The sequence below is a fragment of the Rhipicephalus microplus genome, chromosome X (genome assembly GCF_043290135.1).
Source record: "Rhipicephalus microplus isolate Deutch F79 chromosome X, USDA_Rmic, whole genome shotgun sequence".
NCBI lineage: Eukaryota > Metazoa > Arthropoda > Arachnida > Ixodida > Ixodidae > Rhipicephalus > Rhipicephalus microplus.
Window position 1 is genome coordinate 74,040,934 of NC_134710.1, and position 12,141 is coordinate 74,053,074.

At 49.8% G+C, this 12,141-nt stretch overlaps 1 non-coding gene across 1 annotated transcript; it reads left to right on the top strand.

Moving 5' to 3' along the window:
• The first annotated feature begins 2,783 nt into the window (after window positions 1-2,783).
• On the top strand, window positions 2,784-2,856 carry TRNAR-ACG (transfer RNA arginine (anticodon ACG)). Its single transcript has one exon. It is a non-coding gene; the product is annotated as a tRNA-Arg (tRNA).
• Window positions 2,857-12,141: the final 9,285 nt, after the last annotated feature.

Sequence of the window (12,141 nt, forward strand, 5' to 3'; positions counted from 1 at the left end):
AAGTTCGCAGTAAAAAGACGTTAAGAGAAAAATGGGAGAACTTCAAGCAGGTCATTAAATTGAAGGCTTTGGAGCGCTCGAGCGCTATAAGCAGAGAAAAAGGAGCAGAAGAAAAGCACATGCGCAGAAACCTGCAAAAATTGCACCTCGAAGAGTGTAGTATGCCTGGCATGTTTATTGAAGATATTCGCGAATTGAAATGTAAAATAAACGGTTCGATATCGAAGGATACTGCAGTGCTATGGTCCGGGCAAAAGCCAAGCGACTGATAATGGCAGAAGCACCGTCAAAAAGGGCGTTGGGCTCAGAAAAGTGGCATGCGGGACGTAATCAGATAACAGAAATTGAACACGAGGGTGAAGTCAGCGATGTCGCAGATGTTTTCGAGCGTGCTTTCTTTGAGCACTTCAATGGTTTATTCTCCTCCAGCTCAGTTGATGTCGATCGCTTTCAAAAAGAGTTTTTAACGCTGAGGCCAAAGCTTGACAATATTACAAAAGAAATATTGGAGGAACCCATTTCGGAAGAGGAAGTTAGCAGTGCTATTGAAAGTATGCAACTGGGGAAATCCCCTGGCCCTGATGGTCTGACTTCCGCCTTTTATAAGTGTTTAAAGTTAGAAATAACACCAGTCTCAGCCGACGTTTATAATGAGGCATTCTATAGCTGAAAATATTACCCCCGTCCTTTTCATCTTCTCACACTGTTCTTATACCAAAATCGGAAGACCCCGTTGCACTGCGCAGAGTAACTTCTTACTACCCAATCTGCCTCACTAATGGAGATTACAAGATATTCATGAAAATCCTAGCTAAAAGGTTGCAAACAGTCATTACGGAGCTCGTGGGGCCGCATCAGACGTGCAGCATTAAAGGTCGAACTATCCTCACTAATATACACGCAGCACGGAGCATCCTCGAATCTTTCGACGCTATTGGTGAGCGAGTGGCTATGCTGCAAATCGACCTTGAGAAGGCTTTCGACAGGGTGCCGCATGAAATTCTGCTGTGCATCCTAGATTATGTGAATTTAGGGAAAATAATCAAAGAGGGGGTTGCCATGGCGTACCGAGACTGCTCAACGCGGCTAATCGTTAACAAGGTGGTAAGGAAGCGCATCCCAGTCAAGCGTTCGGTACGCTAGGGTTCTCCTCTCTCACCACTATTGTTTTCTTTGTACATTGAGTCCTTTTGTTTGAGTGTCATAGAGAATGACTGTGTCCGTGGGTTTAAGCTGCATGAGGTTGATGTCCGGCTGTTGGCTTATGCGGACGATATTGCCATTTTTTGCGCGGACTTTGACAGCATAGCAGATGCTGTCAAATGTGCTACTAACTTCTGTGCTGCAAGTGGCAGCGCTGTAAACTGGGGGAAATGCCTTGGCTTTTGGCACGGTGACTGGGCAGAAACCCCAGACAGTTTTGCCAGCATGAGGTTTGTTACGAAACCGGTGAAGTACTTGGGTGCCCCCCTCGAATGCTACAAAGACAGCGATTCGTACTGGAGGAGCCAAGTGGATAACCTGCGGGAAAGAGCGAACAAGTGGAATGGCTGGAATTGGTATATGTTTTCTAAAGCCACAATTTGCAACATATTCTTAGTGAGTAAAATTTGGTAAATTTTGGTATATTTTACAAGTCTTACATTGTTCAAGGGTAAACATCCAAAAATTTCACCGTGTGTTCGCTGTCTTCGTGTGGGAATCGTCTTGGGAATGATCGAGTCGGACCAATTTATTTCTTCGAGTGCAAAATGGAGGACTAGGCTTGTCGCATTTGCTTTTCAGACAGGTAGTCAATCGATTTTGTTTCCTTAGAGACGTCAGCAACCCATTCCTTCGCACTGTCTGTCAACTTCGCCTGGGGCAACACTTGCCTAACATGGTTGTCTCAACCTGCAGCGTACCCGGTGGCGTTTATGGCTTTCTCCGCAAAGTTGTGCTTTCTTGTAGGTTTCTGTCAGTGCGGTTTTCACTTGGGTACTTGAGTCAAGTCCGACGTAAAAAGTTGTACAAGGACCTATGTGATGTGTTTTCACCAGTGCCTTTGTATCGGTCCCTTTACAATGTATGCCAAGGCCACACCGTACTAAAGCGCCTCAAGGCGATGAAAATACCGCCAGGTGCTCAGAATTTCTTTTTCAAATTACATACCGGTACGCTGATCGTCAAACTCTGGATGGCTGCAAAGGGGTTTTACGTTCATTGGGGCACGCATTGCAAAGTATGCAGAAAGGAGGAGGTAATTGAGCATGTATTCGTTGACTGCTTGGATGCTGTATTTCTTTGGGATGTGCTTCAGCGCACGATCAAGAAAGATTTCCCCCTTGATGCACATAGCATCCGCTATTTGCAAATACAAAGTGACGACGGTACCCCATATGATATGATAATGCTTATGGCTCTTCATAGCATTTGGAAATCCAAGATGGCAGCCATCCACTTTGATGTTGATGCACGAGCGCCCACCCAGTACTCCAAAGAATATATAAGAAGTTTTGTGGATGAACGAAAGTTGCAGGAATTCACCCCAGAGTGGTTGCCGCGCGTCGAATTATTATCGACGATAAAAACATTTTAACAGATGCGTGGCCACAACCTTTGAGCCACGGTTTTTACAATGTTTTGGATTGTGTTGTGTAAATATCTGTTAATATGCGTATTGTTTGAATCCTGGCAGGCTCGAACGAATTTTTTTCGCAGTTTCTTCGCTCTCTTAGAGTGTTGTGCTGTTACAAGACTTATTTCATTGTTAGAAACTGTCCCTGTTCAAGCTCGAACGCCGTGGGCCTGTGGCGCAACGGATAACACGTCTGACTACGGATCAGAAGATTCCAGGTTCGAATCCTGGCAGGCTCGAACAAATTTTGTTCGCAGTTTTCTTCGCTCTCTTAGAGTGTTGTGCTATTAGAAGACTTATTTTATTGTTGGCAACTGCTTCTTTTCAAGCTCGAACACCATCGCCCTGTGGCGCGACATTCTTCTTCCGGCAGCGCAAGCGAACGGACGCAGAATCATGAGCTCCAACGGAGCGACGATAGCGGCCCGCGCCAGCCGCGGAAACAGGAATGATGGTGCAGATGATAAGGACTACGAGATCGTGCTGCCTACATTGCCCACCGGCCGTGTTGTACTGAACACGTTGTTTTGCACGGCGACGTGCGTGAAAGGCCCTACAGAGCCGAGGATTTCCGGGACGCCCTCGCATCAGTTGGTGTGCTTCCTGACGTCGTGGCGATAGGCGCATACCAAATTAACCACGTGTGGGCGGTGACCTTGAACACCAGTGAAGCCACCAAGAAACTGGCTGCGCTTAAGGAACTGAAAGTGAAAGGCCGCCGGTGTATCATCTTGGATCCAGAAGACCAGCAAGTGAAGCTTCGCCTCCACTGGATTCTTCACGGCGTCCTGGACGAAGATATTCGCACGGCTTTTGCGGCCTTTGGCAACGTCACCGAGGTGACTCGAGAGCGTTGGCGGGTCCAAGGTATGAAGGAGAAGGGCTCAACCACAAGAACCGTCCTGCTGAAGTTGAAGCCCGGATACAAAGTGGACGACCGTCCCCACCAAGTCCGAGTTGCAGGTGAGTTGGCCCTCGTTGTGGTGCCCGGACGAGCCATGCACTGCTTACGATGTCATGGCACGGGACACGTCCGCCGAGACTGCAAGGTGCCCCGGTGCTCCAAGTGCCGCCGTTATGGGCATGCGGACGTGGACTGCGTACGCACCTATGCGTCGGCGACAGGACAGACGAAGGCGGACGACCGGGAGGAAATGATGGATGTCGTTGAGGCAGAGGAGGTGGCTCGGGGCACGGACGAGGCCACAAAGCAGGCCAGACCTCGAGACTCGTTGGCGCCTTTCTGCAGTGAAGCGCCGAAAAGGAACACCCCGGTGGACCAAGAAGCGCAAGGCGACTCGGCAGGGTCTGTCAACCAGCCGGTGGCACAGGCTCTGCCTGCGGCTTTGAGAGTCGACACCAGCAAGGGTGACACACCAAACCTCCCAGAAGCGGCGGGCGACACATCCATGTCATCCGTTGTGACGGTGAAAGCACCCGAAAACTCACCAACACCCAAAGTCGACGAGCGCAAAGATGCCAACGAGCTACCCTTGGGGAAGAGTGGCGTTCAAACACCGACCAACGTCGCCGCGGCTCCCAAACGCCCCCACCCCCCAGCCAGCAATGACACTGCTGAAACGGCCATGCCTGGGCTCGAGGAACCACCAGCAAAGACTTCGCAAGGACGGCGGCCGTCTATTCGACCACGTCCCAACATTCCGGCTGAAAAGCGCGGCGGCAACGTCGAGCCAGTCGGGCAGTCAACAGCTTCGCCGGACGGCACCGCCGGCGATGGTATGGTCTAGCCTATGGCTAGACGCGAAGGGTGAGCACAATGCTGCCGGTTTCCTTTATCTTCAAAATGGCGCCTGCTTTAGTGTTGAATGTCGCCACTCTTAACGTCAGAGGACTGGCAGGCAAACGAAAACAAAGCCAGCTTTACCGTCTCGTAACGGAGCGCGACATTTACGTGTTAGCGGTACAAGAAACGAAAGTTGATGGCGATGCAGAGACGGGCAGCATGGTGCAACTGTTTGCGTCAAGGTATTTTGTTGTAGTTAGCCACGCGGTGGACACATCAGCTGGCTGCGTACTTTTTGTTAAAAAGTTTCCTGGGCTTGAAGTGAACGCCCATTTTTCCTGTGAAGCGGGTCGATGTGCTGTTCTTGACTTTGCTCTGAATAACACCGAGTGGTGGGTCGTGTGCGTGTACGCGCCCAACAGGGTTGAAGAAAGGGCACAGTTTTTTCTCGGCCTTGAGCAACACCTCTTTGTGGGAAAGAAATTACTAATGCTGGGCGATTTTAATTGCGTCCTGAGCGCACACGACAAAACAAGCACTCGGGGTTACCGAGATAAGAGTACCGACATCTTGACTAGTATTATCGCAAAATGGGACGTCGAGGATGTAGCGGAGGTGTATTACAGGCACAAGGGCGGTCAAGTACACGCGTTTTGAAGGCCCTAGCCACGCAAGACTTGACAGAATTTACGTTTCCGTCGACATCCTACCAGAATGCACTAGTTATGACGTCATCCCTGTGTCTTTTTCCGATCACTGCTTAGCCCTCTGCTTTATCGGTATTACGAAGCGAAATAAGCCATTCTCATGGGCACTGTGGAAATCAAATGATAACCTACTGCATGACGACATTTATAATCCGCAAGCGAAAGAAGAAATTAGTAAAATCAGTCCCAGCGAAAAGATGCACCTTTGGCAACAGTGGGAACTTTGCAAAGAAAAGCTTAAACTTAAAGCAATAAATAGGGCCACGAGCATTCGGTACGAGGCAAAAAAGGAGACTGAGTTGAGGGTGTTACTCGACAAGTTACTCATGCATGAGTGCCGAGCCCCGGGAAAGTGGAGCGAAGGCATCAGAAAAGTAAAAAGAAAGTTAGAGCAGCTGGATGAAGAGCGTTATCGGGGCGCGCTGGTTAGGGCAAGGGCGGAGGACACTGCAGCAGGCGAAATGCCGTCGAAACGCGCTCTAGGCTTGGAAAAAGCCCGCGCGGAAAGAAACTGCGTACGCGAGATAGACCGGGGCGGCACCGTATTAACTGATACCGAAGGCATCACAAGAGCTTTCACGGACCATTATCGCGAGTTGTTCGCGTTGCACGACGCGAATTCAGTGAGCTTCCAGACCGAATTTCTGCCATTGTTACCCCGCCTGGATGACGAAAGAAAAGAAAGCTTGGAGCGTGCAATAACTGTGACCGAAGTAGAAGCTGCCATAGACAAGTTAAACCCAGGAAATTCACCCGGTCCGGAGGTTTCACAGCTGCCTTTTATAAAGAGTTTAAGCACAAAATTAGCCCTATTTTGACAGGAATATTTATCGAAGCCTACAAATTAAGTTCCTTGCAGCCATCATACAGGACGTCCCATACGGTTCTGATACCGAAAATAGAGGATTCACGTAAACTGAAAGCTGTCTCAGCGTATCGTCCTATAGTCCTAACAAACGTTGACTATAAAATCTACATGAAGGTATTAGCTCGTAGATTACAGGCAGTGATAAAGGACATCGTGGGGCCGCTCCAAACGTGCGGCATCACGTCGGTTCTGTTATTTGAGAGGGAGTGGTCCTGGCGTGCAGGGACTGCACGATGAGGTTGACTGTGAATAAGAATCAGGCGGCCCCCATTAACGTGCAGCGTTCGGTTCGTCAGGGTTGCCCCCTCAGCCCTTTGTTATTTTGTATATATGTAGAAACACTGTGCTTGAAAATAATCAATGACAAAGAAATACACGGTTTTGAGTTGCAGGCAGCTGAAGTCAAGCTGCTGGCGTATGCAGATGATGTCACTATTTTCTCAAGGGATCAAGACAGTATTAAACGAGCTGTTGGTATTGTGCGTGCTTTCAGTCAAGCTACTGGGAGCGGTGTTAACTGGTCAAAATGTTTGGGGCTCTGGAATGGATCATGGCCAACGAAGCCAGACCACTTCGCTAACGTGCCCTGGGCAACAATCCCAGGCAAGTACTTAGGCGTCCCGCTTGGCGCATATCGTGACAGCGACCAGTTTTGGAAAGGCCAAATTAAGGACACACAGGAGAAAGGGGAGAAGTGGAAAGGAGGCGCGTTGTCGATTTTTGCCAGAGCCACCGTTTGCAACCTATTTTTTATAAGCAAGCTGTGGTACGTCATGCAGGTACTACACTCTTCAAGGACGAATGTGCAAGAGTTCCACAGAATATTTGCCGTCTTTGTGTGGGCTTCAGGATGGGATTGTTGCAGCCGTACTAACTTGTTCCGAAGAGTGAAAGACGGAGGACTGGGGTTAGGTCACCTATTTCTATGGCAGCTAGTTAATCGGTTTTTGTTTTTTCGAGACGTTACCGATTTCTTCCTTCGCACCCTATGTCAACTGCGACTAGGTAGACATCTGCCGGAATATGTTGTAACCACAGAAGAGAGTGTAGGAGGGATAGGGGGCTATTACAAAGAAATAGTGTCTAGTATGAGATTTTTAAGTGTACGGTTTTCAAGAGAATACCTTGCGATTGTTAAACGAAAATAACTGTATTTCGCTTTGTGCGACATTGTCTTTCCTGTGCCGTTGTACAGGTCATTGTACGGCAAAGGCCCAGGCACAAACGTTTTGAAGAGAGGGAAGAAAATGTATGTACAGCCTGGAGCAAAAACTTTTTTCTTTAAGTTGCATACTGGTACATTGCCTGTGAAAAAATGTTTGGAAGGAAAAGGATGCTATTTGCCCTGGGGCACGCATTGCCTAATTTGTAAGCTCCCAGAAACCATAGACCATGTGTTTTTACATTGCTGGGAAGGAGTTTATTTTTGGGATGTGTTGCAAAGAGCTCTTAAGAAAGAATTCCCGCTGAACCCACACGGGATTTGGTTCTTGAGTGTACAGGATGAAGATGGGCTGCCATTCGACGCAATTATGCTCATGGGCCTCCACTCGTTGTGGCGTTAAAGAATGGCAGGCTATCATTTTGATAAAGATGCACGCCCTGCTCAAGCCTACTTCAGAAAGAGCGTCCACTGGTTTGTTGAGATTCACAGAGTGGTACCGGAACCACCCGACTGGCTCTCAAGAGTAGAACCACTGGTCACGTTACCAGAATTTTAATCCGACGATACCAGCATCACGCTGGCTGAGAGCAATGTCATCGTATGTACGTGGTTCATGGTGTGGTTTTACCATCAGTGCTGTTTGTGTTGTACGTTATGTACTGAAGACAGGTAGTAAAAAAAACGCCGACCTGTGGCACAACAGATAACGCGTCTGACTACGGATCAGAAGATTCCAGGTTCGAATCCTGGCAGGCTTGAACAAATTTTTTTCGCAGTTTCTTCGCTCTCTTAGAGTGTTGTGCTATTAGAAGACTTATTTTATTGTTGGCAACTGTTCCTGTTCAACCTCGAACGCCGTGGGCCTGGGGCGCAACGACGGCGGAGAGCAACTTCCGAGCAGCCTCAGCACTCGTTAGTGTCACAGCCCATACGTGGTTCATTTGATACGCCCCCAACGCCAAAACGTTTCGAGCGCACCAAGCTTGGCCAAAGTGTCTCGGTAATCTTCCACGCGGTAAGACCGGACTCTGGGATCACCATGCATGAAAACGGTATTCGCAGCGGTACGTCCGCAAGGCAGATTGGGCAGAATCACCTGATAATCGTCGGCGCTAGGCGCAAAAACACTGTTACTGCGGCCCGTTCGGGCCGCTGAAACCACTCCGTCGGAGCCGAACATTCCGCGACTGTATCGCTCGAAAGCCGGAAGTAGAATCTGAGCTATGACAGCAGCCTTTCCTCCATCCACTCTTTTGGGTTTATATGTGAATTCAGAAGTAGGAGTGTCAGTCAGCGCCATCTATAAGCCAAGCGACGAGTGTAAAACACACTTTTATGCGCAGGTTTGGCGTCACGTAGCACGTGAACTTATTACGAGCGGGCAGCTGATTATTAGTTCCTCGTATACAACATAATGACACCAAGTCTGCCAGTACGAGACCCTCGTTAATGAATAAGGGAAAGAAGTGTATACCTAAGGGCTCGTTTTTCCGTGTTTTGACACAATAATAATGAGATCTAACAGACAGTAATGTCAAGGAATGTACAAGGGAAGTTATTAGAACCAATGGATTGTAAATAAGAAGAAAGAAAAGTGGGAGAAAAAATAACCAGCCGTGAGCAGTAATCGACCCTACGACCTTCCAATAACGTGTTCGATGCTCTAACCACTGAGCTGGCACAGCGGCCTTCACCCACTTTTCTTTCTTCTTATTTACATTCTATTGGTTCTAATAACTTTTCCTGTACATTCCTCGGGATTACTGTTTGTTAGATCTCATTATTTTATATATATATACATACATACTTATATATATATATATATATATATATATATATATATATATATATATATATATATATATATATATATATATATATATATATATATATATATATTGTAGCGAAGCCTCCGAACTATGAAATGGGTCGAACTCTTGAGTACCTTCTAGTGGGGCTACCCAACAAGGGTAGCCCCACTCGCGCTGAGAGCCTGTGCTTGGCTGTGACTGTCGCCATTATATATTCTCGCTCGTTGCCGGCTAATAAACGCCCTAACAATTTGGTGGAGAGAGCTGCGATCCCTGTCTATGCCTTTGGAGCTACGATCACGTACCCTGTCATCTACTATGTACCAAGACGCTTCCCAGCAAACGCCTCCTCCAATGCCACCCCCTTGTCCCGGTGTCCCCAGAATCCGCGATCCACCCATCTTCACTGGCGCTGATGGCACTGACGTGGAGGACTGGCTCGCCATTTACGACCGCGTGAGCGTTCCCAACAAATGGGACGAGGACGGCAAGCTGACCAACTTGGTGTTTTACCTTGCCGGTGTCGCCAGTTTGTGGTACAACAACCACGCGTCCGATTTTGCCACCTGGTCCGATTTCAAGACCGCAATCGTCAACGTCTTCGGCCGCCCTGCTGTTCGCAAGCTGCAAGCCGAGCAGCGCTTGCGTGAACGTGCTCAGGAGGCTGGTGAGTCATTCACCAGCTATATTGAAGATGTCCTGGACCTATGTAACAAATTCAATCACACCATGTCCGAGTCTGACAAGATCCGAAACATCATGAAAGGCATCGACGATGATGCATTCACGATGCTGCTCGCCAAAAACCCCGGCACGGTGGCTGAGGTCATCACACTGTGCCAGAGCTACGAGAAGCTCCGCCGGCAGCGTTCGATGACCCGACGTTCCCCACCACGAGCTGCAACGCTTGCTGGCTTGGAGGCCAGTTGTGACCAAGTGGCGTTGATGGCAGAACTGAAGTCCTTTATCCGTGAGGAAATCGCGCGTTAGTTCTCCCTCCTGCCCTTTTCCCACCAACCTGCTGTTCAACAATCGGCTACTACCCTTCTCCCTCCCATCCGCCGAGCGATTGAACAGGAAATAGCGGAGGTAATGCCTGCTTACCACCCCCAACAGCCTCCGGCTCCTGCGTCCCTGAGTTACGCGCAAGTGGTCGCCAGGCCACCCCAAGTCGTTCAAGCACCCGCCCCTCTGACCTACGCTGAAGCTGCTGCACGACCTCCGTCCGTTGCAGCGGGTATGCCCGCTACGTATGTTGACGTAACCCCTCAGCCTCAGCTTCAGTACACCATGCAGCCACCGTTCCGTCCATCAGCCCTTGCGACATGGGTGAGACCTACCCCGGTGAACAGATGGCGCACACCCGACAACCGGCCCATCTGCTTTGCCTGCGGTTACGCCGGTCACGTGGCCCGTTATTGCCATCGCGTACAGCCGGCTCCAATTTCTTCACCTGTTGCTGGCCAACTCAGCCGTCCTTATCGCGAAGAACCGCCGTCTATGCCACCTCGATCTCGCCCAGGTCCATCTCGAAGATCACCGTCTCCACGACGCCGTTCCCTGTCTCCCATGCGGCCAAGTGCGGCAGCTCATGAGCGGGAAAACTAGTCGTCGCAGTCCCTGAGGCAAGGACTGCGACGCTATCGCAATGTGAAAGCCCTCAGAGCAGCCCCTCGAATGTCATTGACGTGCTTGTGGACGGTGTTTGTGCATCGGCTCTTATTGACACTGGAGCTGCCGTATCAGTTATGGACGAAAAACTCTGCCGCTTACTTCGAAAAGTGACGACGCCACTTTCTGGGTTATCCCTCCGTACTGCAAGTTTGCACCGGATTCATCCTACAGCAGGGTGCACAGCTCGCGTTGTCATCCAGGACGTTCTGTATGTCACCCAGTTCATCATCATTCAGGCATGCTCTCATGACGTCATCCTGGGATGGGGCTTTCTCTCCCGCCATGACGCCGTCATCCATTGTGCCGCCGCCGAAATTGAGCTCTCACCCTTTTCGCATTTGACGCCAGAAGACAGTCCCCCGACACTGAGCAAGATTCTAACGAAAGACGATACAACAGTGCCTCCAAGCTCGACGACGGCTGTGTCTGTCTACTGCGCTGGTCTCTCCGACACCATTGGACATGTTTCGCCATCTGACCGCGCTTGCAGCAGGAAAGGGTTGCTAGTACCTTTCGCGACCGTGCAGGTCAACCAGGGCAACACTGCTATTTTTGTAACCAACCCGTTCCCGTACGCTGTTACCTTGCTTCGAGGGGAATGTCTCGGCAGAGTGGAACCAGTCGACGACGCACAAGTCCTGGACGTACCCGATGACACGCGCGCTCCCAGGTCGTGTACCATCAATGCTGTTTCCACTTCTGATTCGTCGTCTGCTGATGTATTTGGCCCCTCCATCGCTGACAACCTTACGGCCGTACAGCGTTCCCAACTTCTGGACCTGTTACAAGAATATCGTTCTTCTTTCGATGTCGGGCGAAGTTCTCTCGGTCGCACGTCCGTTGTTACGCATCGCATCGACACTGGTGCCCATCCACCTTTACGGCAACGTCCATATCGCGTGTCGCCTGCTGAACGTCGAGTAATTAATGATCAGGTTGACGATATGCTCCGACGTGGCGTTATTCGGCCCTCCGACAGTCCATGGGCGTCTCCTGTTGTTCTTGTTGCGAAGAAATACGGTTCTGTGCGGATCTGTGTGGACTACAGACGGCTCAATAAGATCACTCGCAAGGATGTTTATCCACTGCCACGCATCGATGACGCGATTGACAGCCTTCATGGAGCCGATGTTTTTTTCTTCTCTCGATCTGCGCTCGGGGTACTGGCAAGTACCCATGGCTGACGACGCTCGACCAAAGACCACCTTCGTCACGCCAGACGGCTTGTACGAGTTTAACGTCATGCCGTTTGGTCTATGTAATGCACCTGCGACCTTTGAGCGCATGACGGACACCGTTCTGCGCAACTTGAACTGGTACACGTGCTTGTGTTACCTCGACGATGTCATTGTCTTTGCTCCGGATTTCTCCACGCATCTCCAACGTCTGAAAGAAGTTTTCGCACGTGTGAGCAATGCCGGCTTACAACTAAATCTGAAAAAGTGCCGCTTTGCAGCACGGCAACTCACCATACTGGGGTACGTCGTGTCCAAAGACGGCATTCTTCCTGATCCTGCCAAGCTTCAGGCCGTGGCCGAATTCCCCAAACCTGCAT